The 26,785-nt window shown below is 38.0% G+C and overlaps 1 protein-coding gene across 6 annotated transcripts in view; it reads right to left on the bottom strand.

The window, feature by feature from the left end:
* The window catches only part of EXTL3 (exostosin like glycosyltransferase 3), a 143,888-nt gene that overhangs the window by 38,706 nt on the left and 78,397 nt on the right, over positions 1–26,785 (bottom strand). The window contains exon 1 of one of the 6 annotated variants that reach the window (XM_059176852.1): positions 18,909–19,027. The exons of the other annotated variants lie outside the window; for them this stretch is intronic. The gene's annotated coding sequence lies outside the window, so the exon portion shown is untranslated. Of the gene's footprint in view, positions 1–18,908; positions 19,028–26,785 lie in introns of those variants that run through there. 6 annotated transcript variants of the gene reach the window in all.

Genomic DNA, 26,785 nt, shown 5'->3' with positions numbered 1-26,785 from the left:
ACAAAAGAAAGAAAGAAAAATACTCATAAACTAAAGGTGCTATTAAACAATGTATTTACTAAAGGGAGAAGATGCTTTGGGAATAGAAGAACCCTAGGCTTGCCTCATCGTCCCTTGAACTCAACTAGATAACTACCAAATCATCCCAAAACACCAGAAATCAGAAATTGATGGGAAGACTGGCAGAACAAACTCCACAACTAAAGGTAGAGAAAAACCCATACGAAGAAGGTATGAAGTGCAGAGACATGGTTTGGGAGAGAAGTGGATCCTGGCCCCTACAGTGAGCAGTGAGCCACCGTGGCGAAGAAGGGCAAGAGACAGACTAGCACCCACATGTGGAACACAGATTCCCATAGCAATGGCTTGGAAACCAAGAGGGGTCAAATTTCATGAGTTCTTGCTAACAGTGGAACTTAAAGCCTAGAGTTCTAAAAGTCTGCAGGCTTGGCTCAAGGAGAGCCTAGTGGGCACTGGGACTGTTCTTGGAGAGAAGGCAGGGTGAAGAGCCCATGGAAACAACAATCTGAAGAGCATCTGGGGCACACAGTGGGGAGATTATTTGCTCATCTAAATGGCAGTGTTTGCAGAGAGACCTCTCCAGAAATGAAGGAACTGGCCTGCACCACCACCCCCGGCCCCTGCCACTCAGCATGAGCACCAGGTCACCTGCGGAACCAGCACACCCCTCACTGCTTAACTCGCTTATAGCAAGCCCCACCGCACCCACTGAGCTGAACTGGTACTCCCTTCAGGCTTGCCTCAATCCCAGCACAGTGGGCTCCCTACCCCTAAAGACTGGCACAACCTCCTTCCCACACCACATCTCCCAACTTGGGAGTTTTGTAGGGCCTGAGTTCAGGCAACAGTGGCAACAGGTCTTATTTCACAAGCAGATGAGAGCACATTTAGTAAAAACTCATCACATTCAGGCCAGAGACTAAACATTGCTCACAACAGGCAAAGACAGTCTCTGCAGATGACTGGCCTAAAGGATAAAGTAACCAGAACACAACAGGAGAGAGAAGGCAGCACACAATGGAGACAGTCCCTGAAGTGCCAGACCCTGGGGAACTGGGGACACTACACTGTAGGGCAGTACTAGACCAATTTCTTCATAAGGCCATTACTGTCAAGAACAAAAGACTGAACTATCTTCCTAACACAGAGAAATAGGCACAGGACCTAGAAAAAATGAGATGACAGAGGTATGTGTCCTAGAGGAAAGAACAGGACAAGGCCACAGCCAGATATAAGAGATATAAGTGAAACAGATATAAGTAAGATGTCTGATAGAGAATTTAAAGTAATGATCAGAAAAACAGTCACTGAACTTGGGAAAAGAGTGGAAAGCATCACCAGGAGGATTAATACAGAGATAAGGAATACCATAGCAGAGGTAAAGGGCTCAATAAAAGAAACAAGAAACACCCTTGATGGAATGAACAGCAGGCTGGAAGAAGCAAAGGAACAAATGAGTGACACAGAAGGCAGAATAATGGAAAGTAATCAAGCTGAACAAAAGAGAGAAAAAAGAGCTATGAAAATGCAAACAGATTTAGGGAACTTAGTGACTCAATCAAACAAAATCACACTTGTATCACAGGGATCCCAAAAGAACAGACAGAAAAGGGGACAGAAAATTTATTTGAATAAATAAGAGCTGAAAACTTTCCTCATCTGGAGAAGCAAAGATATCCAGATCCAGTAAGTACAGAGAACCCCCAACAAAGTCAAGAGAATCCACATCAAGAGATACTATAATTAAAATGGCAAAATGTAGTGATCAAGAAAAAAAATTTAAAGCAGCAAGACAACAGAAAACAGAAACAGAAGGGAAACTCCATAAAGCTGTCATTCGATTTTTCAGAACTTTGAAAGCCAGATGGAGTGGCATGATATATTCTAAGTACTAAATGGGGAAAACCTCCAGCCAAGAATACTCTATCCAGCCATGAATACTCTAAACAGCAAGGCTATCATCCAGAATACAAGGGGAGATAAAGAGTTTCTCAGAGAAACAAAAATTAAAGGAGTTCATGACCACTAAACCAGCCCTGCTAGAAATATTAAAGAGGATTCCTTGAGAAGAAAGGAAAGACCAAAAATGACAGTATGATTCTAGGAAACATAAAAGTGTTAAAAAAAAATGAGTATTTCTGTAAAAATTCAGTTAAGGAACTCACAAAATAAAAGGATTCGGAGTATACACCATATACTTAAAATGTGGGGAGGAAAGGAGTAAAGAATGGTTCCAATTTAAATGATCATCAACTTAATATAGACTGACATATGCAAAAGATGTTATCAATAAACCTAAAGGTAAGGATGCCGGGGTGGCTCAGTTGCTTAAGCGTCTGCCTTCAGCTCAGGTCATGATCCCAGTATCCTGAGATCAAGTCCCACATTGGGCTCCCTGCTCAGCAGAGAGCCTGTTCTCCCTCTGCCTGCCGCTCCCCCTGCTTGTGCTCTCTCTAACAAATCAATAAATAAAAATCTTTTTTTAAGTATAAATAAATGGACCTAATGGTAACCACAAATCAAAAACTACTAATAGATAAACAAAGAATAGAGAAAGGAATCCCAAAATAACACTAAGGTAAACTAGTTAGCCATAAAAGAGAAAGAAAAGGCTCAGAGAAAAACTTCAGAAACAATCACAACACTAGGACTAAAACAGTAATAAATGTGCATCTGTCAATAATTACTTTTTTTTTTTTAAGATTTATTTTAGAGAGAGGGGGAGAGAGTGTGCAAGTACAGACACAAGCGTGCAGAGTAGGGGCAGAGGGGGATGAGAAAAATCCTCAAGCCAGCTCCTCACTGTGCACTGAGCCCAATGTGGGGCTGACATCATGACCTGAGCGGAAATCAAGAGTTGGACGCTTAGCCAACTGAGCCCCCAGGTGTCCCTATCAATAATTATTTTGACTGTAAGTGGACTAATTGCTCCAATCGAAAGACATACAATGACAGAGTGAGTAAAAAAACAAGACCCACCCATATGCTGCTTACAGGAGACTCATTTAAGACCTAAAAACACCTGCAGACTGAAAGTGAAGGAATGGAGAAACATTTATCATGGAAATGATATCAAAAGAAAGCTGGAGTAGCAATACCCACATCAGACAAAACAGATTTTAAAACAAAGACTATAACAACAGACAAAAAAGGGCACTATACCATGGTCGCCAAACTGTGGAAAGAACCAAGATGCCCTTCAACGGATGAATGGATAAAGACGACATGGTCCATATACACTATGGAGTATTATGCCTCCATCAGAAAGGATGATTACCCAACTTTTGTAGCAACATGGACGGGACTGGAAGAGATTATGCTGAGTGAAATAAGTCAAGCAGAGAGAGTCAATTATCATATGGTTTCACTTATTTGTAGAGCATAACCAATAACAAGGAGGACATGGGGAGATGGAGAGGAGAGGGGGTTGAGGGAAATTGGAAGGGGAGATGAACCATGAGAGACTATGGACTATGAAAAACAATCTGAGGGTTTTGAAGGGGCGGGGGGTGGGAGGTCAGGGGAGCCAGGTGGTGGGAATTATAGAGGGCACATATCACATGGCGCATGGAGCACTGGGTGTGGAGCATATACAATGAATTCTGTTACACTGAAAAGAAATTTTTAAAAAAGTTAATTTCATCCCAAAAAAGGGGGGGGCAATATATAATAATAAAGAGGTCAATCCAAAAAGATACAAAAATAGTAAATATTTATCCACCCAATATGAGAGTACTCATATGTATAAACAGTTAATTACAAACAAAAAACCTAATCAATACTAATGTAATAATAGTAGGGAAATTTACTTACTTGCTTATTTATTTACTTATTTATTTTTCAGCAAAATCTACACCCAGCATGGGGCTTGAACACACAACCCTGAGATCAAGAGTCACATTTTCTACCAACTGAGCCAGCCAGTGCCCCAATAATAGTAGAGGACTTTAACACCTCATTTACATCAACTGACAGATCACCCAATCAGAAAATCAACAAGGAAAAATAGCTTTGAATGACACCAGATCAAGGGGATTTAACAGATATATTTAGAACATTACACCCTAAAACACAGAATACACATTCTTTTCAAATGTACATGGAATATTCTCCAGAACAGATCATATATGAGGCCAAAAAACAAGTCTCAACAAACTGAAAAGGACTGAAATCATAACATGCATCTTCTCTGACCACAGCACTACACAACTAGAAACCAACCACAACAAAAATCTGGAAAGACCACAAATACATGGAGGTTAAATAACATGTTACTAAACAATGAAAGGGTCAATCAAGAGCACAAAGGAGAAATCAAAAAGTACACTGGAACAAATGAAAATGAAAAAACATGGGGTCCAAAACCTTTGGAATGCAGCAAAAGCAAAAAAGGAGGGAAGTTTACAAAAATATAAACATACCTAATGAAGAAAAATATCACATGAACCACCTAAACTTACATCTAATGGAGCTAGAAAAAAAACAAACAAAACCCAAACCCAGTAGATGGAAGGAAATAATTAAGATCAGAGTAGAAATAAATGATACAAACACAAACAAACAAACCCCCCCCCAGTAGAACAGATACATAAACCAGCAACTGGTTCTTTGAAAGGATCAGCAAAATTCATAAACCTCTACCCAGACTCCTCAAAAAACAAAGAGGGGGTGCCTGTATAGCTCATCTGGTTAAGCATATGGTTCTTGATTTCAACTCAGATCACGATCTCAGTGTTGTGAGCTCAAGCCCCACATCAGGCTATGTGCTCAGTGTAGAATCTGCTCCAAAATTCTCTCTCTCCCTCTCCCTTTGCCCCTCCCCTTACTCTCTCTCTAAAATAAATTACTTTAAAAAAAAAAAAGGATCAAATAAAATTACAAATGAAAGAGGAGAAAAAACCAACATCACAGAAATGCAAACAATTTTATTTATTTTTTTTTAAAGATTTTATTTATTTATTTGACAGAGAGAAATCACAAGTAGACAGAGAGGCAGGCAGAGAGAGAGAGGAGGAAGCAGGCTGCCTGCTGAGCAGAGAGCCCGATGCGGGATTCGATCCCAGAACCATGAGATCATGACCTGAGCCGAAGGCAGCGGCTTAACCCACTGAGCCACCCAGGCGCCCCAGAAATGCAAACAATTTTAAAAAAATATTATGAAATACTAATACCAAAGAATTGGACAGCCTAGAGGAAATGGATATATTCCTAGAACATATAGCCTACCAAAACTCAATAGGAAGAAACAGAAAATTTGAATAGATCAATTACCAGCAAGGAGATTAAATTAGTAATCAAAAATAAATAAATAAATTCCCAAAGAATGAAAGTCCATGACCAGACAGCTTCACAGGCAAATTCTACCAAACATTTAAAGAAGAGTTAATACTGATTCTTCTCAAACTATTCCATAAAGTAGAAGAGGAAAGAAAACCTCCAAATTCACTGTATGAGGCCAGCATTAATTACCCTGATACCAAAAGCAGATAAAGATATCAAAAAAAAAAAAAAAAAAGAGAGAGAGAGAGAGAAAGGAAGAGAGAGAGAAGAGAGAGGAAGAGAGAGAGAGAGAACTATAGGCCATAATAACTTTGATGAACATCAATGCAAAAATCCTCACAAAATATTCGTAAACAGAATCCAACAATACATTAAAAAAATCATTCACCACAATCAAGTAGGATTGAATCCTGGTATGCAATGGTGGTTCAATATCCACAAATCAATCAATATCATACATAACAATAAGAGAAAACACAAAAACCACATGATCAACTCAAAAGATGTAGGAAAAAATCTGACAAAGTACAGCATCTATTAATGATAAAAGTCCTCAACAAAGTAGGTTTAGAGGGAACATACCTCACATAACAAAGGCATATATGAAAAACTCACAGTTCACGTTATAGTCAATGGCGAAAAACCAAGAGCTTTTCCTCTAAGGTCAGGAATAAGACAAGGATGTCCACTCTTATCAACAGAGTACTGGAAGTTCTAGACTCAGCAATCAGACAAAAAACAAAAGGTATCCAAATTGGTAAGGAAGAAGTAGAACTTTCACTATTTGCAGATGACATGTTACTCTACACAGAAAACCCTAGACTATACCAAAAAACTATAAGAACAGATAAATGAATTCAGTAAAGTTGCAAGATACAAAACAAATGTAGAGAAATATGTTGCATTTCTATACACCAATAATGAAGCAGCAGAAACACAAATTAAGAAACAATCTCATTGGGGCGCCTGGGTGGCTCAGTGGGTTAAAGCCTCTGCCTTCAGCTCAGGTCATGATCCCAGGGTCCTGGGATCGAGTCCCACATCGGGCTCTCTGCTCTGCGGGGAGCCTGCTTCCTCCTCTCTCTCTGTGTGCCTCTCTGCCTACTTGTGATCTCTGTCAAATAAATAAATAAAATCTTTAAAAAAAAAAAAAAAAAAAAAGAAACAATCTCATTTATCACTGCATCAAAAATAATAAGATACTAGGAATAAAGCTAATCAAAGAGGTGAAACACCTGTACTCTGAAAACTATAAAACATTGATGAAAGAAACAAAAATGACATAAAGCAATGGAAAGATACTCCATGCTCATGGAATGGAAGAGTATTATTAAAATGTTTATACTACCCAACGCAATCTACACATTTAATGCAATCTCGACCAAAATACCAACAGTAATTTTCATGAACTAGACCAAAAAAAAATCCTAAAATTTATGTGGAACCATAAAAGACCCTGAATTGCCAAAGCAATTTTGGGTGGTTGGGGGGGGGGGGGGAACAAAGCTGGAGGTATCAAAATTTCGGACTTCAACTTACATTACAAAGCTGTAACAATAAAAACAGTATGGAACTGGCACAAAAACAAGACACATAGATCAAAGGAACAGAACATAAAAACCCAGAAATGAACCCACAACTGTATGGTCAATTAATCTTCAACAAAGCAGGAAAAAATATCCAATGGGAAGAAGACAAACTCTTGATCAAATGTTGTTGGGAAAACTGGACAGCAACATGCAAAAGAATGAAACTGGACCACTTATTTACACCATCCACAAAAATAAACTCAAAATTGATTAAAGACCTAATCCAAATGTGAGACCTTGAAACCATAAAATCTAAGAAGAGAGTACAGACAGTAAGGTCTCTGACCATCAACTGTTGCAACATTTTTCTAGATATATATCCTGAGACAAGGGAAACAAAAGCAAAAATAAGCTATTGGGATTTTATCAAAATAAAACGCTTCTGCACAGCCAAGAGAAACAATCAACAAAACTAAAAGGCAACCTATGGAATAGGAGAGGTTATCTGCAAATGAAATATATGATACAGGGTTAGTATCCAAAATATATTAAAAAAAAAAAAAAAACCTTATACAAATCAACACCCCAAAACAGATAATCCAATTTAAAATGGGCAGAAGTAATGAACTGATATTTTCCCAAAGAAGACATACAGATAGCTAACAAACACATGAAAAGATGCTCAACATCACTTATCATCAAGGAAATGCAAATTGAAACTATAGTATCACCACACACCAGTCAGAATGGTAACAATCAACACAAGAAACAACAAATATTGATTAGGATGTGGAGAAAAAGGAACATCTTGCATAGTTGGTGGGAATACAAACTGGTTCAGCCACTGTAGAAAACAGTACTGAAGTTCCTCAGAAAGTTAAAAATAAAACTATCCAACGGTCCATTAATTATGCTATCGGGTATTAACCAAAAAAATACAAAAATTCTGATTCAAAGGGATACATGAAGCCATATGTTTATAGCAGCATTATTTAAAACAGCCAAATTATGGAAGCAGCCAAAGTGCCCATCAATAGACGAATGGATAAAGAAGATGTGGTGTGTGTGTATATCTATATAATGGAATATTATTTGGCCATAAAAAAGAATGAAATCTTGCCATTTGCAATGACATGGATGGAGCTAAAGAGCATAATACTAGGTGAAATAAGCCAGTCAGAGAAAGACAAATACCATATACCATATGAGATTTCACTCAGATGTGGAATTTAAGAAACAAAACAATCAAAGGAAAAAGAAAGAGGTAAGCCAAGAAACAGACCCTTAACTATTGAGAACAAATTGATGGTTATCAGTGGGGAAATGGCTGGTGGGGGTGGGTGAAATAAGTGATGGGGATTAAGGAGTACATTCTTTGTGATGAACACTGGGTGATGTATAAAATTGGTGAAACACTATTATATACCAAAAACTAATATAACACTTTATACTAACTATACTGGAATTAAAATAAAATAAAATTTAAAAAAAATAAAATGAATGTATTTGCTGACAACTATGAAAAGCCTTCCCTTATGTATATTAGGTGACCACAGAATTTAATATTCAAACAGAGACATTCTTAACTGAAAAGGGTTGATATTTGATAATTATACTGGAACAAGAAGCATATAAATTGACATTCGAAGACAAACCATCCACATACACGGTTACCTGTTTATGTACTCAAAGAGGGAATAAACTAAAACACTGAATTGTTTAAAAAAAAAAAAAACAACACCCTACCTATTAGAAGTATTACTGAGATTTTTATTTTTTTTTAAGATTTTACTTATTTATCTGACAGACACACCAACAGAGGAAACATAAGCTGGGGGAGCAGCTGAAGGTGAGGGAGAAGCAGGATCCCCGCTGAGCAGGGAGCCCGACGCAAGGCTCTACCCCAGGACCCTGGGATCATGACCTGAGCATAAGGCAGATGCTTAACAACAGAGCCACCCCAGGCGCCCCTATACAGAGATTTTTACAGAGAAAACAATTTATCCAGAATTTGCTTAAAAATAAACAGGATGAGTGCGGGTGGTAAAGTGTGTTTGGAGGTACAGATGAAACAAGATTAACCATGAGCTAACTATTGTTGACACTGCATGATGAGGATATATGGAAGTTTATTATACTGTAGTCTGTATTTACATATGTTTGAAATTTCTCATATTTAAAACTCTGAAATATATTACACAGAGTCTAAACAATAATTTTTTAAAGTCATTTGCTGACTTACTATACTAAATCTGATATTGTTAGTGCTAATAACTTACATGATCACAGGTGGAAACAGAAACAAATGGAAATCAATAATTCAAAAGAATTTTCCCATCAAGTTCCATCCCTTTTATTAGAATAAAGTAAAACTATTGTCAGTGTCCAAGAGCATGAACTTTCTTTCCTAAACAGACAATTAAATTATTTCAAGCACAAAAGAAAAAGAAAACCCTCAGAATCTCTTCTGTAAAAAGAAAAATGAATCTCTTCTTTCATTCTCTGTAAAATGACAATGAAGTTCTTAGTGTATAGAAATAAATGTCACTGAAACACTAATAAGGAATAATCTCCAGAGATTTTCTTTACTCCAAATACAATATAACCTGCCTTATTCTCTGTCATCTGCCCAGCAGTGAACACCTAGCTTGTCAGCCTGCCCCTACAAAGCATTCTATACATAGCAACCAGAATCATCATCTTAAAACATGAATTAGAATTTTGGTGGTTCAAGAGTGCAGTGTAAGAAGACACTGAACTCACCTCCTACCAAGGTCACACTGAATTTATACCTACATATAAAGCAATTCCTCCTGAAGAAGAATTGAGGGCTCATTAAAGAGCTTCTGCACCAAAAAAAAAAAAAAAAAGAGGGAACACACTTAGAAAACGGAAGGAGACAGAAACACTGCAACAACAGGAATCCCACCCCAAAACACCATCCTGCAGTGGGGAGCTATATTACTGAGGGGCCTGTGATTCATGTATCCCAGGGCACAGTGAGAAAACAGTGACTTCAAGGGCAACTACACCACACGTGAAAGAAACTCATTTACTAACTCTTGAGCATACACGAAACAGGAGGAAAATTGCTCGAATTCTGTGGGTTCAGAGGCACTAGGAAGCCTCTCCACCTTGATAGCATGAACAGGAGCAAGGTATACATGCTCTAGCTAGGGTGCTAAGGTCTCCCAGCACACTCCAGACCCCAACCCACCCTAGCTCCAGGTGTCCCACCAGGGCAGCTCCTGTGCAACATGCTACAGGCTACTCCAGCTGGCCTTACAAGAAATGTTAAGGAGTCTTTAAGTGGAAAAGAAAAGGCCATAACTAGAAATAAGAAAATCAACCATAACTACAATAAGTAGTTAAGGGATAAAAAATGAACATATAAAGTATGAAGTAAAAAACATAAAACAGAGTAAAGGGTAAAAACATAGCGTTTTTAGAATTTATAATGTGTCTGAACTTAAGTGACTATCAGCTACATATAAAGATCAATATGTATGAACCTCACAGTAACCACAAACCAAAACCTACAGAAGATACACAAAAAATAAAGACAAAGGAACCCAAACATAACACTAAAGAAAACCATCAAACCACAAGAAAAGGGACAAAGATGGGGCGCCTCGGTAGCTCAGTGGGGTAAAGCCTCTGCCTTCGGCTCAGGTCATGATCTCAGTGTCCTGGGATCAAGTCCCGCATCGGGCTCTCTGCTCAGCGGGGAGCCTGCTTCCTCCTCTCTATCTCTCTATCTCTCTGTCGTCTGCCTCTCTGCCTGCAGATCTCTCTCTGTCAAATAAACAAATAAAAATCTTAAAAAAAAAAAAAAAAAGAAAAGGGACAAAGAGAAGAAAGGGACAAAAAGAGTTACAAAAACAACCAGAAAACAATTAACAAAATGTCAATAAGCACGTATCTATCAATAATTAATTTAATGTAAAGAGACTAAATGCTCTAATCAGAAGATATAAGGGTGCCTGGGTGGCTCAGTGGGTTAAAGCCTCTGCCTTCAGCTCAGGTCATGATCCCACAGTCCTGAGATCGAGCCCCACATCGGGCTCTCTGCTCAGCAGGGAGCCTGCTTCCCCCTCTCTCTATGCCTGCCTCTGCCTACTTGTGATCTCTGTCGAATAAATAAAATCTTTAAAAAAAAAAAAAGATATAGGGTGAATAAATTTTAAAAAAAAAGATCCATCTATATGCTGCCTATAAAAGACTCCAGATCTCAAGACACACAAAGGCTGAGAGTAAAGGGATAGAAAAAGATATTCCATGCAAATGTAAATGAAAAGAAAGCTGAAGTAGCCATACTTATATCAGACAAAACAGACTATAAAACAAAAACTGTAACAAAACACAAAGAAGGAGGGCGCCTAGGTGCCTCAGTCAATTAGGCATCTGCCTTCGGCTCAGCTCATGATGCCAAGGTCTTAGGATCGAGCCCCAAGTCATCAGGTTCCCTGCTCAGCAAGAAGCCTACTTCTCCCTCTCCCTCTGCCTGCACTCCCCCACTTATGTGTTCTCTCTCTCTCTGACAAATAAATAAAATCTTAAAAACACACAACACACACACATACACACACACACACAGAAGGGCATTACATAATGATAAAGGAGTCAATCTGATAAGAGGATATAACATAGGAGTTGTTTTAATATTAATAACAAATATTAATGGATATAAAGGGAGAAATGGACAATAATACAATAATGTAGGGAAAATTATACTCCCAATTATATCAATGCATAGATCATCTAGGCAGAAAATCTGTAAGTAAACACTGGCCTAAACCACCACCACAAAAAAAAAAAAAAAAAAAGGAGTAAGTTACAGGTCAATATCCTTGATGAATACAGATGCAAAAAACTTCAACATGATATTAGCAAACTGGGAAGAGAGGTAAGATGGTGAAGGAGTAGGGGAGAGTCATTTTATCTGGTTCCTGGAATTCAGCTAGATAGCTATCAAATCATTCTGAACACCTGTGAACTCAACTGGCAATCTGAGAAAAGAATTGCTGCAATTCTACAAATAGAAAAGCAATCAATTTTTGCAAGTTAGGAGGTATGAAAAAGTGAATCTGAGGCAATATATCATCAGAAGATAAACTGTAGGGGGAGGAAGCCTCTATAAGTCTCAAAAAGTGATATAAGCAGTGGAGAACCAAAAGCAGAACTTTCAGAAGTCTGCTCCATTAGGGGATGCCCCTGCCTGAAGGGCGCTCAGGTGGCAAAGAATCCAAGGTGCGACAGTGTGATCTCAGGATACCTGGGGTCACAAAAAAATGGGGTTATCTGAGTGTGGCAGAGTTTCCAAGTATCGGAGCAGGGAAGCCAGCTACAAGTAGTAAGCACAGGTTTGAACTTTGTGCTCAATGTTGGCATAAACTGTAAAACGAAGCCCAGTCGTGTGACTGCTCTGCAAGCAGGAGCCCAGCAAGAGGCAAGACCATGGCAAGACTCCATTCCCTCCCCCAGGAGACCAGCACTGGCTTGCACCACTGGAGTCCATAAAGTTTGGAGAATTGAAACGGGGCACATGCCTGAGATTAAAAACACTTGATCATGGGACGCCTTGGTGGCTCAGTCAGTTAATCGGCTGCCTTCAGCTCGGGTCATGATCCTGGGGTCCTGGGATTGAGTCCTACATCGGGCTCCTTGCTCAGCAGGAAGCCTGCTTCTCTCTCTGCCTTTGCCTGCCACTCTGCCTCCTTGTGCTCTCTCTCTGACAAAAAAATAAATAAAATCTTAAAAAACTAAACAAAATGCTTTATCATAGGCTGCTTGAACACTGAATGCAGACAGAAACCAGGGAGACAAGAGTGATTGCTTTTCTCTGAGGGCACACTGAAGAGTCAGGGGTACAAACTTTCAGCTCCAGGGCTGGATATTGGGAAGCTGCAATTTTCATACCCCAAATTGGTGCTGAAATCAACCAGTTTAGATTTTAGAGAACAAAAGCCACACACACAGAGCAATCTGGGGTTGCTTATACTGAGCTTGGCCCCCTGGTAAGAGGGATGCAATTCCACTCAGGCAAAGACACCTGAGAATCAGCCCAACAGGCCCCTTCCCCAGAAAACCAGCAGGAACTTCCAGCTAATACCAAGTTTACTGATCACAGAGAACTGTAAAACTCCGGGGAAAATCAGAATTTGTGGTTTTTTTCTCACAATTCTTTAGCCTTTCAGTTTTAAGTTTTTTCCTTTTCAGCCAATTCCCTATTTTGTCAAATTTTTTAATTTCCATTTTTACATTTATGTTTTATATATATATATATATATATATATATATATATATATATATATATTTCATTTTTGGCTTCCTTTCATTGCATTCAGTTTTATTTTTGTATATGTATATAAGCTTTTATTTTATAATTTTGGGATCTAGTTTCTAGTTTTGAATATTCAAACCAAAATACACCCAGGACCTACTTTAATATTCTGTTCTGTTCACCTCTGTTTGATTTTATTCTCTATTATTTCTTTTTCGCTTTCTCATCTCTTCAAATTAGTTTAGTATATATTTTTCTGGTGTCATTGTTGCTATTTTTTATTTTTTTCTCTCTCTCACCTACTCTTCTCTGGACATAATGACAAGATGGAAGAAGTCACTGTCAAAATAAAGAGAACAAGAGGCAGTACTCACTGACAAGGATTTAATCAATGTGGGTATAAGTAAGATGTCAGAACTAAGAATTCAAAACAATAATTATAAAGATACTAGCGGGGCTTGGAAAAAAACACAGAAGACACTAGAGAATCCCTTACTGGAGGAAAAAAAACCCTAAAATCTAAAGAGGTTGGTATCATAAAGGCTATTGCTGAGATGCAATAAAAAATGGAGGTCCTAACTTCTAAGATAAACGAAGCAGAAGAGTCAGTGCTATAGAAGACAAAATGATGGAGAATAAACAAGCTGAGAAAAGGAGATAAACAATTACTAGATCATGAGGGGAGAATTCAAGAGATCAGTGATAGTATAAAGTGAGACAATATTAGAATAATTGGGATCCCAGAGGAAGAGGAAGGGGCGGGGTTAGAAGGTTTATTTGAGCAAATTATACATGAGAACTTCCCTAATCTGAGGAAGGAAACAGGCATTCAAGTCCAGGAAACATAAAGAACCCCCCTCAAAATCAATAAAAATAGGTCAACACCTTGACATATAGTGAAATTTGCAAATCTCAAAGACAAAGAGAAAATTCTAAAAGCAGCTCGGGGACAAGAGGCCCATTACCTACAAGGGTAAAACATAAGGCTGGCAGCAGACCTATTCACAAAGACCCAGCAGGTCAGGCATGACATATTCAGGGTGTTAAATGAGAAAAACATGCAGCCAAGAATACTTTATCCAGCAAGGCTGACATTCAAAACAGAAGAGATAAAGAACTTCCAGAACAAACAGAAACTAAAAGAATTTCTGATCACTAAACCAACCCTGCAAGAAATACTAAAGGGGATTCTTTAAGTGAAGAAAGAGTCCAAAAGTAACACAGGCCAGGAAAAAAAAAAAAAAAAGACAAAAGCCCAAAAAGAGTGACTTCACAGGTAATACAATGGCACTAAATTCCTATCTTCCATTAGTTACCTGAATGTAAATGGGCTAAATGCCCCAATCAAAAGACACAGGATATCAGAAGGGATTGAAAAAACAAGACCCATTGATGTGCTGTCTGCAAGAGACTCATTTTAGAACCAAAGACACCCCAGATTGAAAGTAAGGGGGTGGAGAACCATTTATCATACTAATGAACCATCAAAAGAAAGCTGGGGTAGCAATTCTTATATCAGACAAATTAGACTTATTAATTTATTACCAAAAACTGTAATAAGAGATGAAGAAGTATACTGTATCATAATTAAAGGGTCTATCCAACAAGATCTAGCAACTGTAAATATTTGAGCCCCTAACTTGGGAGCAGCCAGTTACATAAACTAATTAATAAAAAAATTAAAGAAACACATTGATAATAATACAATAATAGTAGGGGACTTTAATACCCCACTCACTGCAATGGACAAATGATCTTAGCAGAAGATCAACAAGGAAACAAGCAAGGGCTTTGAATGATACACTAGACCAGATGGACATCATAGTATATTCAGAACATTTCATCCTAAAGCAACAGAATACACATTCTTCTCAAGTGCACATGGAACATTCTCCAGAATAGATCACATACTGGGTCACAAATCAGGTCTCAACCAGTACTAAATGACTGGATTATTCCCTGCATATTTTCAGACAACAATGCTTTAAAACTTGAGCTCAGGGGCACTTGGGAGATTCAGTTGGGTAAGTGGCTGCCTTTGCCTCAGGCCATGATCCAGGAGTCCTGGGATTGAGCCCCTCATTGGGCTCCCTGCTTGGTGGGGAGTCTGCTTCTCCCCTTCCTCTCTTACCCTCTGCCACGCCGCTTTGTGCTTTCTCTAATTTAAAAAAGACAAAACAAAACCAGACTCAATTACAAGAGAAAATTTGGAAGGAACACAAACACATGGAGGATAAAGAGCATCCTACTGAAAAATGAATGGATCAACCAGGAAATTAAAGAAGAGTTCAAAAAATTCATGGAAACAAAAGAAAATGAAAACACAATTGTTCAAAATCTTTGGAATGCAACAAAGGTGGTCCTAAGAGGGAAGTATATAGCAATACAAGCCTTTCTCAAGAAATAAGAAAGGTCTCAAATATACAATCTGAACTTATACCTAAAGGAGCTGAAGAAAGAATAGCAAATAAAGCCTAAACCCAGCAGGAGAAGAGAAATAATAAAGATTAGAGCAGAAATCAATGAAATAGAAACAAAAAGAACAGTAGAACGATAAACAAAACTAGGAACAGGTTCTTTGAAAGTATTAGTAAAATTGGTAAACACCTGTCAAGACTTATCAAAAAGAGAAATGACCCACATAAATAAAATCATAAATGAAAGAGGAGAGATCACAATCAACAATGAAAAAATACAATTATATGATCATATTATGAGCAACAATATGCCAACAAATTAGGCAATCTAGAAGAAATGGATGCATACCAAGAAACATAAATTACCAAAACTGAAACAGGAAGAAATAGAAAACCTGAACATACCCATAATTAGCAAGCAAATTGAAGCAGTAATCAAAAATCTCCAACAAACAAGAGTCCAGGGCCAAATGAGTTTCCCAGGGGACTTCACGAAACATTTAAAAAAGAATTAATACCTATTCTTCAGAAGCTGTTTCAAAAAAGTACAAATGGAAGGAAAACATCCAAACTAATTTTATGAGATCAGCATTACCTTGATCCCAAAATCAAACAAGGACCCCACCAAAAAGGAGAATTATAGACCAATATCCCTAATGAACATGGATGTAAAATTTTTCATCAAGATACTAGCCAATGGGATCCAACAGTACATTAAAAGGATTATTTGCACAACAAAGTGGGATTTATTCCTGGGCTGCAAGGGTAGTTCAACATCTGCAAATCAATCAGTGTGATACAGCACATTAATAAAAGAAATAACAAGAACCATATGATCCTCTCAACAGATACAGAAAAAGCATTTGACAAAGTATAGCATCCCTTCTTAATGAAAACTCTCCACAGTGTAGGGACAGAGGGAATATACCTAAATATCATAAAAGCCATATATGAAAAGCTCCCAGCAAATGTCGTTCTCAATTGGGAAAAACTAAGAGCTTTTCCCCTAAGGTCGGGAACACAGCAGAGGTGTCCACTATCACTGTTGTTATTCAACATAGCACTAGAAGTCCTAGCCTCAACAATCAGACAACAACAACAACAAAAAAAATAGAAGGCATCCAGATGGGTAAAGAAGAAATCATACCCTCACTCTTCGCAGATGACATGAAACTCTATGTGGAAAACCCAAAAGACTCCATTCCAAAATTTCTAGAAGTCATACAGGAATTCAGCAAAGTGGTAGGATATAAAAGCAATGCACAGAAATCAGTTGCATTCTTCTACACTAACAATGAGACAGAAGAAAGAGAAATTAAGAAATCAGTCCCATTTACAATTGTATCAAAAACTAAGATACCTAGGAATAAATCCAACCAAAAAAGCAAAGAATCCGTTCTCTGAGAACTATAAACACTCATGAAAGAAATGGAGGAAGACACAAAGAAATGGAAAAATGTTCCGTGTCATGGACTGGAGGAACAAATACTGTTAAAATGTCTATGCTACTCAGAACAAACTACACATTCAATGCAATCCCTATCAGAACACCGTAACATTTTTATAGAGCTGGAACAAATAATCCTAAAATTTGTATGGTACCATAAAAGACCCCCAAATAGCCAAAGGAATGCTGAAAAAGAAAACCAAAGACGATGGCATCACAATTCCAGACTTCAAGCTCTATTACAAAGCTATAATCATCAAGACAGTATGGTACTGACACAAAACAGACACAAAGATCAATGGAACAGAACAGAGAACCCAGAAATGGACCTTCAGCTCTATGGTCAACTAACCTTCAACAAAGCAGGAAAGAATACCCAATGGAAAAAAGACAGTCTCTTCAACAAATGGTATACGGAAAATTGGACAGCCACATGCAGAAAAATGAAACTGGACCATTTTCTTACACCACACACAAACATAGACTCAAAATGGATGAAAGACCTCAGTGTGAGACAGGAATCCATCAAAATTCTGGAGGAGAACACAGGCAGGAACTACTTCAATCTCAGCCACAGCAACTTTTTACTAGACACGTCTCCAAAGGCAAGGGGGAAAAAAGCAAAAATGAACTACTGGGCCTTCATCAAGATAAAAAGCCTTTGCACAACAAAGGAAACAGTCAACAAAACCAAAAGACAACCTACAGAATGGGAGAAGATATCTGCAAATGTTTTATCAGATAAAGGGCTTGTATCCAAAATCTATAAATAATTTACCAAACTCAATACCCAAAAAAGAAATAATCCAGTCAAGAAATGGGCAGAAGATATGAATAGACATTTCTCCAAAGACATACAAATGGTCAACAGATACATGAAAATGCTCAGCATCACCTGGCATCAGGGAAATGCAAAACCACAATGAGATACCACCTCATTCAGTCAGAAAATTAACAAGTAAGGAAACAACAAATGTTGGCGAGGATGCAGAGAAAGGGGAACCCTCTTACACTGCTGGTGGGAATGTAAGCTGGTATAGCCATTCTGGAAAGCAGTATGGAAGTTCCTCAAAAAGTTTTAAATAGCTACCCTATGACCTGGCAATTGCACCACTAGATATTTACCCAAAGGATACAAACGTAGTGATCCGAAGGGGCATGTGCACCCCAATGTTTATAGCAGCAATGTCCACAATAGCCAAACTATGGAAAGAGGCCAAATGTCTATCAACAGATGAATAAAGAAGATGTGCTATATATATACAGTGGAATATTAATTAGCCATCAAAAAATGCAATCTTACTGTTTGCAACAACACAGATGAAACTAGAGGGTATTTTATTGCTAAGAAATAAGTCACTCAGAGAAAGATAATTACCATTTCGTTTCACTCATATGTGGAATTTAAGAAACAAAAGAGGATCATGGGGGAAGGGAGGGAAATATAAAATAAGACAAAATCAGTGGGGTGCCTGGGTGGCTCAGTGGGTTAAAGCCTCTGCCTTCGGCTCAGGTCATGATCCCAGGGTCCTGGGATCGATCCCCGAGTCGGGCTCTCTGCTCAGTGGGGAGCCTGCTTCTGCCTCACTCCTCTGCCTGCCTCTCTGCCTACATGTGATCTCTGTCAAATAAATAAATAAAATATTAAAAAAAAATAAGACAAAATCAGAGAGGGAGACAGACAATAAGAGACTCAACTATAGGAAAAAGACTGAGGGTTGCTGAAGGGGAGAGAGTTGGGAGGATGGGTATCTGGGTGAGGGGTATTAAGGAGGGCACATGATGTAGTGACCACTGGGTGAAGTGACAGGATACAAAATTAACATACAAAAATTAGTAGCATTTTTATACACTAATAACGAGTGATTAGAAAGAGACATAAAGAAAACCACATTTATAATTGCAACAAAAAGAATAAAATGTCAGGGCACCTGGAGTGGCTCAGTCGTTAAGCCTCTGCCTTCCGCTCACGTCATGATCCCAGGGTCCTGCGATTGAGCCCCACATCAGGCTCACTGGGAAGCCTGCTTCTCCTTCTCCCACTCTCTCTGCTTGTGTTCTCTCTCTCATTGTCTCTCTGTCAAATAATAAAATCTTTAAAAAAAAAAAAAAAAGAATAAAATGTCACTTTTATTCTTGCCTCTGCTCTCTGCTGATGTGTTATGTTGGGGGTTCCAGAATGGTTAAGTGGTTCAGGATACACAGCCTCTTGAGCACCAGGCAGGGCACCAGGCTGTAGCTGGGAAGGTCTGAGGATCCCTTGACCTAAATATGTGGAGGGCAGCAGCCTGGCCTAGGCCACATTGTTAATGGAACACTAAGAGATCCCCAACAGGCCCCAGTCTGAGATCCCATGCCAGGATAGGAGGAGATTGATTTTAATGCATCTTAGTTTACTGGTCATCAACTGTATGCCAAGGAGTTTATAATATAAGCAGAGATTTCTTCCGTGTGAAAGAGAGGCCTCACTGTATAACTGCATGTATGCCTGCCCTATCGCAGTATGAAATCAGTCAACATTCAAGTAAAGTGCATTTAAGGTTTTAGATCTTGATAACTGTTTCAAGTTGTAAAACTTTGCAAATATCAAATGAATATCATCAACTATGCAGGTGAAAGATGTATGCTTAAAACACAGACTCCTGCTAAATGAATGCTTTCTGGGCACACGAAAGCTGACTGGAGGATGTTCCTGGTAAAAAATTTGAAAACTTGATCTTCACAAGAGCTTCTTGGATCATTTAAAATTTCCAGAAGTCTGAGGGGTACTAAAACTATTGTTTTTGGACAGTCCATAAATATACATTTAAAACAGTGGGACTACTGAAAAAATATTTCAGTAAGCTTCTTGGAAAAAAAGAAAGAATAAAATACTTAGAAATAAATTTCACCAAGGAGGTAAAAGATGTGTAAAAGAAACTAAAGACAACATAAACAAACAAAAGATGGTCTGTGCTCATGGACTGGAAGAATAAGTGTTGTTAAAATCTCCATACTACCTGAAGCAATCTGCAGATTTGATGCAGTCCTCATCAAAATACCAATGGCATTTTTCAGACAAAGAATGAACAAGTCTAAAATTTGTATAAAACAACAACAAAAAGCCACCTTCAAATAGCTAAAGCAATCTTTTTTTTTTTTTTTAAGATTTTATTTATTTATTTATTTTGACACAGAGAGAGAGAGCGAGAGCAAGAGAGGGAACACAATCAGGGGGAGCGGGAGAGGGAGAAGCAGGCTTCCCATCAAGCAGGGAGCCCAATGCAGGGCTCAATCCCAGGACCCTGGGATTATGACGTGGGCTGAAGGCAGATGCTTATCGACTGAGCCCCCCAAGAGCCCCTAAAGCAATCTTGAGAAAGAAAAAGCTGGAGGTATTATGCTCCCTGATTTCAAACTACACCACAAAGATATAGTAATCAAAACAGTATGATATGGCCACAAAAACACAATAAAATCAATGGAATAGAAAGCCCAGAAGTAAACTCATGCATGTATGGTCAATTTACAATGGAAGCACCAAAAATATACAATGGGGAAAGGATATTCTCTTCAATAAATGGTGCTGGAAAAACTGGGCAGCCACATACAAAAGAATGAAATGAACTAGGTCCTTATCTGACACCATACACAAAAATAAATTCAAAATGGACTGAAGACTTGAATGCAAGATCTGAGACCATAAAACTCCTAGAAGGAAATATGGGTAGTAAGCTATCTCACATCAGTTTCAGCAATATTTTTTCAACCAATCTCCTTGGCAAGGGCAAGAAAAACGAAAATACACAAATGAGATTATATCCAATCAAAAAGCTTTTGTACAGCAAAGGAAACCATCAACAAAATGAAAAGGCAACTAGAGAATGGGAGAAGATATTTGCAAATCATACATCTGATAAGGAGTCAATACTAAAAATACATAAAGAACTTATAAAATTTAATATCAAAGAACCAAACAACCTGAATAAAAAATGGGCAGAGGACTTGAATAGCCATTTTTCCAGAGAAGACATACAAATTCCCAAAAGGGACACGAAAAGATGCTCAACACCATTAATCATCAGGAAAATGCAAATCAAAACCACAATGATATATCACTTCATACCAATCAGATTGGGTATTATCAAAAAAGACAAAAATTACAAGTGTTGATGAGGATGTGAAAAAAAGTACATCATGAGAAGGTAAACTGGTGTAGCTACAATGGACAATAGTATGGAAGTTCCTCAAAAAATTTAAAATAGAACATACCGCCCAGTAATTCCACTTCTTTGTATTTATGCAAAGAAAACATAAACAGCAGTTTGAAGAGATATATACACCTCCATGTTCACTGTAACATTTTCACAATAGCCAAGAATATGGAAGCAAAGTGCCCATCAACAGATAAATGGATAAACATGTGGTGTATATATATACAATGGAGTATCATTCAGCCATAAAGAATAATAAAATCTTACCACCTGAGACAACATAATAAACCTAGAGGATATAATGCTAAGTGATATAAGTCAGACACAGAAAAACAAATACTGTATGATTTCATATGTATGTAATCTAAAAAGCAAAATAAACAAAAGAGAAATGGACTCAAATACAGGAAACAAACTGTTAATTATAAGAGGAGGCCTTGGTGGGGTAGGGGTGGGCAAAATAGGTAAAGGGGGTTACGATGTACAAATTTCCAGCTACAAAATAAATAAGTCATGGGGTTATAAAGTACAATTTAGGGAATATAATCAATAATATTGTAATAACTTTGTAATGTGACAGATATAATCAGCTGTATTGTCATCTGATTCATTTCAGGAATCATTTCACAATGTATAAAAATATCAAATCACTGTGATGTACTCCCAAAACTAATAGGATATTATGTCATTTACATATCAATTAAACAAATAAATATGAGTTAGACCATGTCTCTCCCCTCCTTAAAAATATTCAGGGGCAGGGCACCTGGGTGGCTCAGTCATTAAGCATCTACCTTCAGCTCAGGTCATAATCCCAGGGTCCTGGGATTTAGCACCGCATTGGTCTCCCTGTTCGGTGGGAAGCCTGCTTTGCCCATTCCCTCTGCTTGTGTTCCCTCTCTCGCTGTCTCTTTCTGCCAAATAAATAAATAAATAAATTTTTTTTAGAAAAAAATTTTTTTCAGTGGTTTCCCACTATACTGCCAGGCTCTTCATAACTAGATCCTGATCACCGACTTAATCTCATTTGCTATCACTATTCCACTTCCTTCCTCAACTTTAGCTACCCTGGCCTCCCTTCAGTTCCTTAACTACACCAAGCTCTTTACTGCCTCTCAGAACTTTTACATCTGCCACACTTTTAGTCTCAAAGGCTCTTCCCCAGGGTTTCTCTGGCCAACTCTCATCCTTCAGTTTTTAATTTTCTTGCTACTTCTGTTTAAAGCAGTTTCTTACCCCCTGACACTTTCTGGCATTGATCTACTGATTTCTTTTGTAACATCTTTCACTTAATTCATTTAATTCTTGAGGACAGGAATCTCATTTGCTTGGCTCACTGCTATATCACCAGTACCCAGCAGAGAGTCTGGCACACTGTAAGTGCTCTATAAATACCTGTTAAATAAATGAACTATATCACCCACCATCTTCTCAATTCTACTTTTTACTTGATTTCCCAGGAAACCATACTTCCTGGTGTTCTACCTATTTCCCTGACTTGTTCTTTCTTTCTGCTTTGTTGGCACCCAGTATTCCTCCTACCTCATAAGGAAAATGATCCCCAAAGGTTTTCAACATGCCTGATAATGAATCCATCCACTTAAATGGCGTCAACCCCCAGACCTATTACTCCGACCCTACCTTTCTGCTTTGTAGTAGACCAACTTTCCAACCCTAAAGGATACCTCTCCTAGGATATATATCACAGTCATGACTCCCAATATCTCATCTCTCCAGAAACTTGCAGTTCTGCCCATACTACTACATTCTTCCAGTCTTACCAACTAGAAACAGTGCGATATATAGGTAGGAGTATAGACCTCAGGACTCACCAGACCTGGATCAAATCCCAGCTTTATAAGCTATTAGATGGTCACTTAACCATTCTGAGCCACAGTTTTTCATCACTAAAATGGTAACGATAATGTTCAGGATTGTTGTGAGAATTAGAAATAGTAAATAAAAATTAACCTGCACAGTATCTGACATATAGTAGGCTATTTACCAGCCACAAGTCTTAGAATTATTTTTATTTTTTTTAAAGATTTGAGAGAGAGAGAAAAATGAGAGAGAGAGCACTAGTGGGAGGAGCAGAGGGAGAGAGAATCTCAAGGAGACTCTGCACTGAGCATGGAGCCTAACGTGGTGCTCAATCTCATGACCCTGTGATCACAACCTAAGCTGAAACTGAATCAGATGCTTAAACAACTGTGCCACTCAGGCACCTCTTAGAGTTATTTTTATTCCTCCAACTGTTTATGTCCACATCTGACCTCATGCCAAACTATATCCATTCCTTCTTATAATAATAATTATGGTAGTACTATTTATAATAGCAATAATAATTTATAATAATGTTTGCATTTATCTCTACTGCCTGCACTCTAGTATAGGACCATAAGAAACCACAGTCCCTAATTTCCACGCTCCATTAACTTATCCTGTTTCACTCTAACTGAATATTTTTTATTTCACCTAATAGTGCTTCAGCTTGAATAATTTCAATTGACCTTTGAATTCACCAAACCATTCTTCTGTTATGTATAGTCTATCATTCATTTCATTCAATAAATTCTTTTTTAAAAGATTTTATTTATTTGAGAGAGAGAGCATGAGTGGGGTGAGGGGTAGAGGAAGACAGAGAAGCAGACTCCCCACAGAGCAGGGAGCCCAACACAAGGCTCAATTTCAGGACCCCAGGATCATAACCTGAGCTGAAGGCAGATGCTTAGCTGACTGAGCCACCCAGGAACCCCTACAGATTTGATTCTAAATGACTATTTCCTCTCTTAATCAAGGACCGTATTTACTTGTTTCTTTGCAATCTTAGAATTTCTTATTATGTGGTAAAATATATAGCACATAAAGTTTGCCAACTAAATCATTTTTAAGTGTGCCACTCAGCAGCATTAATTATATTTACAATGTTGTACAACCATCACCACTATGTATTTCCAAATCTTTTTCATGACCCTGAACAGAAATTCTTTAACTATCAAGCAGTCACTCTCTCCTTCCCTCTCCTCCCAGTCCCTGGTAACCTCTAATTTACTTTCTGTCTCCATCAATTTGCCTATTCTAGATATTCATCTAAGTAGAATCATACAGTATCTGACTTATGTTACTTAGCATAATGTTTCAAGGTTCATCTACATAATAGAAGTTCATCTCAGAACTTCATTCCTTTTTATGGCTGAACAATATTCCACTGTATGTATATACATTCATTTTGTTCATCCATTCATTTGTTGATGGACACTTAGGTTGTTTCCATCTTTTCAGATACTGAGGTATTAGTTAATATTGGCCTAGTTTAACTTTTTCCATTCTTTTTCTAGCAAACATTCTATATCCATGTGTTTCAGGTACCTCTCACAAATATTTGAGAATGAGATTTCACTTTTTTTTTTTTTAAGATTTTTTTTATTTATTTATTTGACAGAGAGAAATCACAAGAAGACGGAGAGGCAGGCAGAGAGAGAGAGAGGGAAGCAGGCTCCCTGCTGAGCAGAGAGCCCGATGTGGGACTCGATCCCAGGACCCTGAGATCATGACCTGGGCCGAAGGCAGCGGCTTAACCCACTGAGCCACCCAGGCGCCCCGAGATTTCACTTTTTAAATAATATTCCAATATAACAATCTTTGCCTCTAGTGTTTGGTCTGCTTTTGCTTATTGTGATACATTAAGATTTACTTATAACAATCTTAATCTGTGTTATGTTTGTCAATGCTCCTCACCGCTATCCTGTCTTGTTAGTTATCAAGGTTTTTTCTTCTTTTTAAACCCCTCCACCAATCTGTAAGTTATACATTCAAATTTATCTTCTTTAGAGGTTACTCTTAAAATGTAACATGCATCCCTGACTTAAGTCAAAAGCTTACCATGTCTCTAATATTTCCTCCCTCTTCTCAATTAATTAAAGATCTTCTTAACCTATGCTGATCTACCTCCTGAGTTCTTCATCATCACTTGCTAACATTTTATTGTTTTTTTGCCTTTACTATTATTAGAATTCACACATGTTTAGATTCACTCATATATTTACTGGTTTCCTTACTCAAAATTCCATTCCTTTTTGCATCATTCCTTCCCTCTGGTTTTCTTTTTCCTTAGGTAGTTCTTCTCAGTGACAGACTATTGGTGGTGAACTGTTTTATGTGAAAACACTTTATTTTACCTAAATCATGGCGATGATCTAGCTGGATATACAATTCTTGGCTCACAATTCTTTTCCACCAAAAGTGAAGAATCCTCTGGATTTCATCACTGTTGCTGGGAAGTGAAATGTCAGTCTAATGGATGTACCTTAAAATCTGACCTTTCATTCTGGGTTTTAATTTCAATGACTATTTTATGTTTCCAGAAGTTCTACTGGCTCCTTTGTTTTCTAATATGCCATTGTTTATGATTGCAGCTATTCTTTCTCACATTTCCTGTACCTTTCCTTCATGTGTTTAGTTTGTTCTATCTGCTAATTCTTACTTAAAGACAAATAATGGATTGTTTACTCACATGCTGTATAATTCTATATTGAGTTCATTTTTGGTAGTGCTTTATTCTAGGAAACACACATGTTCTGGGTTGAGGATATGTGCCTCTAGAACGAGTTCTGTTTTCCAGACATCTCTGTCATATTAACAAGCTTAAACCACTTTCTTAATATCAATTTTCAATCTGGAGATTCTACCAGATCCCACCGGTATTGAAAATTTGAACATAATAACCATATGAAGGAAAGTCATGGTCTTGAGCTCTCAGCAGATATTCCCTTCCCCAGTGAATCCAGGATTCAGGCTAACAGAAACATCTCTGTGCTCACAGGCAGATATATTTTTTTTCAGTTTTTTTTTTCTTTTCAGCGTAACATAATTCATTGTTTATGCACCACACCCAGTGCTCCATGCAATACATGCCCTCTATAATACCACCACCTGGCTCCCCAACCTCCCAACCCCGGCCCCTTCAAAACCCTCAGATTGTTTGCAGAGTCCATAGTCTCTCATGGTTCATCTCCCCTTCCAATGTCCCTCAACTTAATCTACCTACTCCTTCAGTGAATGTTCAGCCCTTTGAATATCTAGTCTTATGTGGTGTCTCAATTCTAACACTCACAGGCCTAAGGGTTTTTCTCTTATCTCTATGAAAACTAAAATGCAAGTTACCAAGATTAGCAAACAAACACTCTAAGGGGGCTATAAAATCAATCTGCACACCATATGCTTTTCCAATTCCAACACTCCCTGCTCCCACCATACTTTTACTTTTTTTTTTTTTTTTTAATCTTGAGAGCAAAATATGCATTTTGTAGCAGTGGGGATTTCTATTTATCTAGCCTGCTATTTTGCCAAAACCAGAAACCTCTTCCAGTCTTTTCTCTAAGCATGAATAGACATGCTTCCAAAAACATACAAAATGTTTCAAATCGTGACTCTTTTAAGCACTGTCCCAATACAAAGAATGAGCTGGCTCAAGCTGTGCTCTTTTCCAATCTTCATCTCTCCTCCCCAAAAACCATGCCAAAAGACACTTGGATTGGTATTCTTTGTCTTTTCCATTTATGCACTAATTTTTTTTTTTAAGATTTATTTGTTTTTTTGACAGACAGAGGATCACA

This window comes from Mustela lutreola, chromosome 1 (genome assembly GCF_030435805.1).
Source record: "Mustela lutreola isolate mMusLut2 chromosome 1, mMusLut2.pri, whole genome shotgun sequence".
In the NCBI taxonomy this organism is placed as follows: domain Eukaryota; kingdom Metazoa; phylum Chordata; class Mammalia; order Carnivora; family Mustelidae; genus Mustela; species Mustela lutreola.
This window is presented reverse-complemented; position numbering and strand designations above follow the sequence as displayed.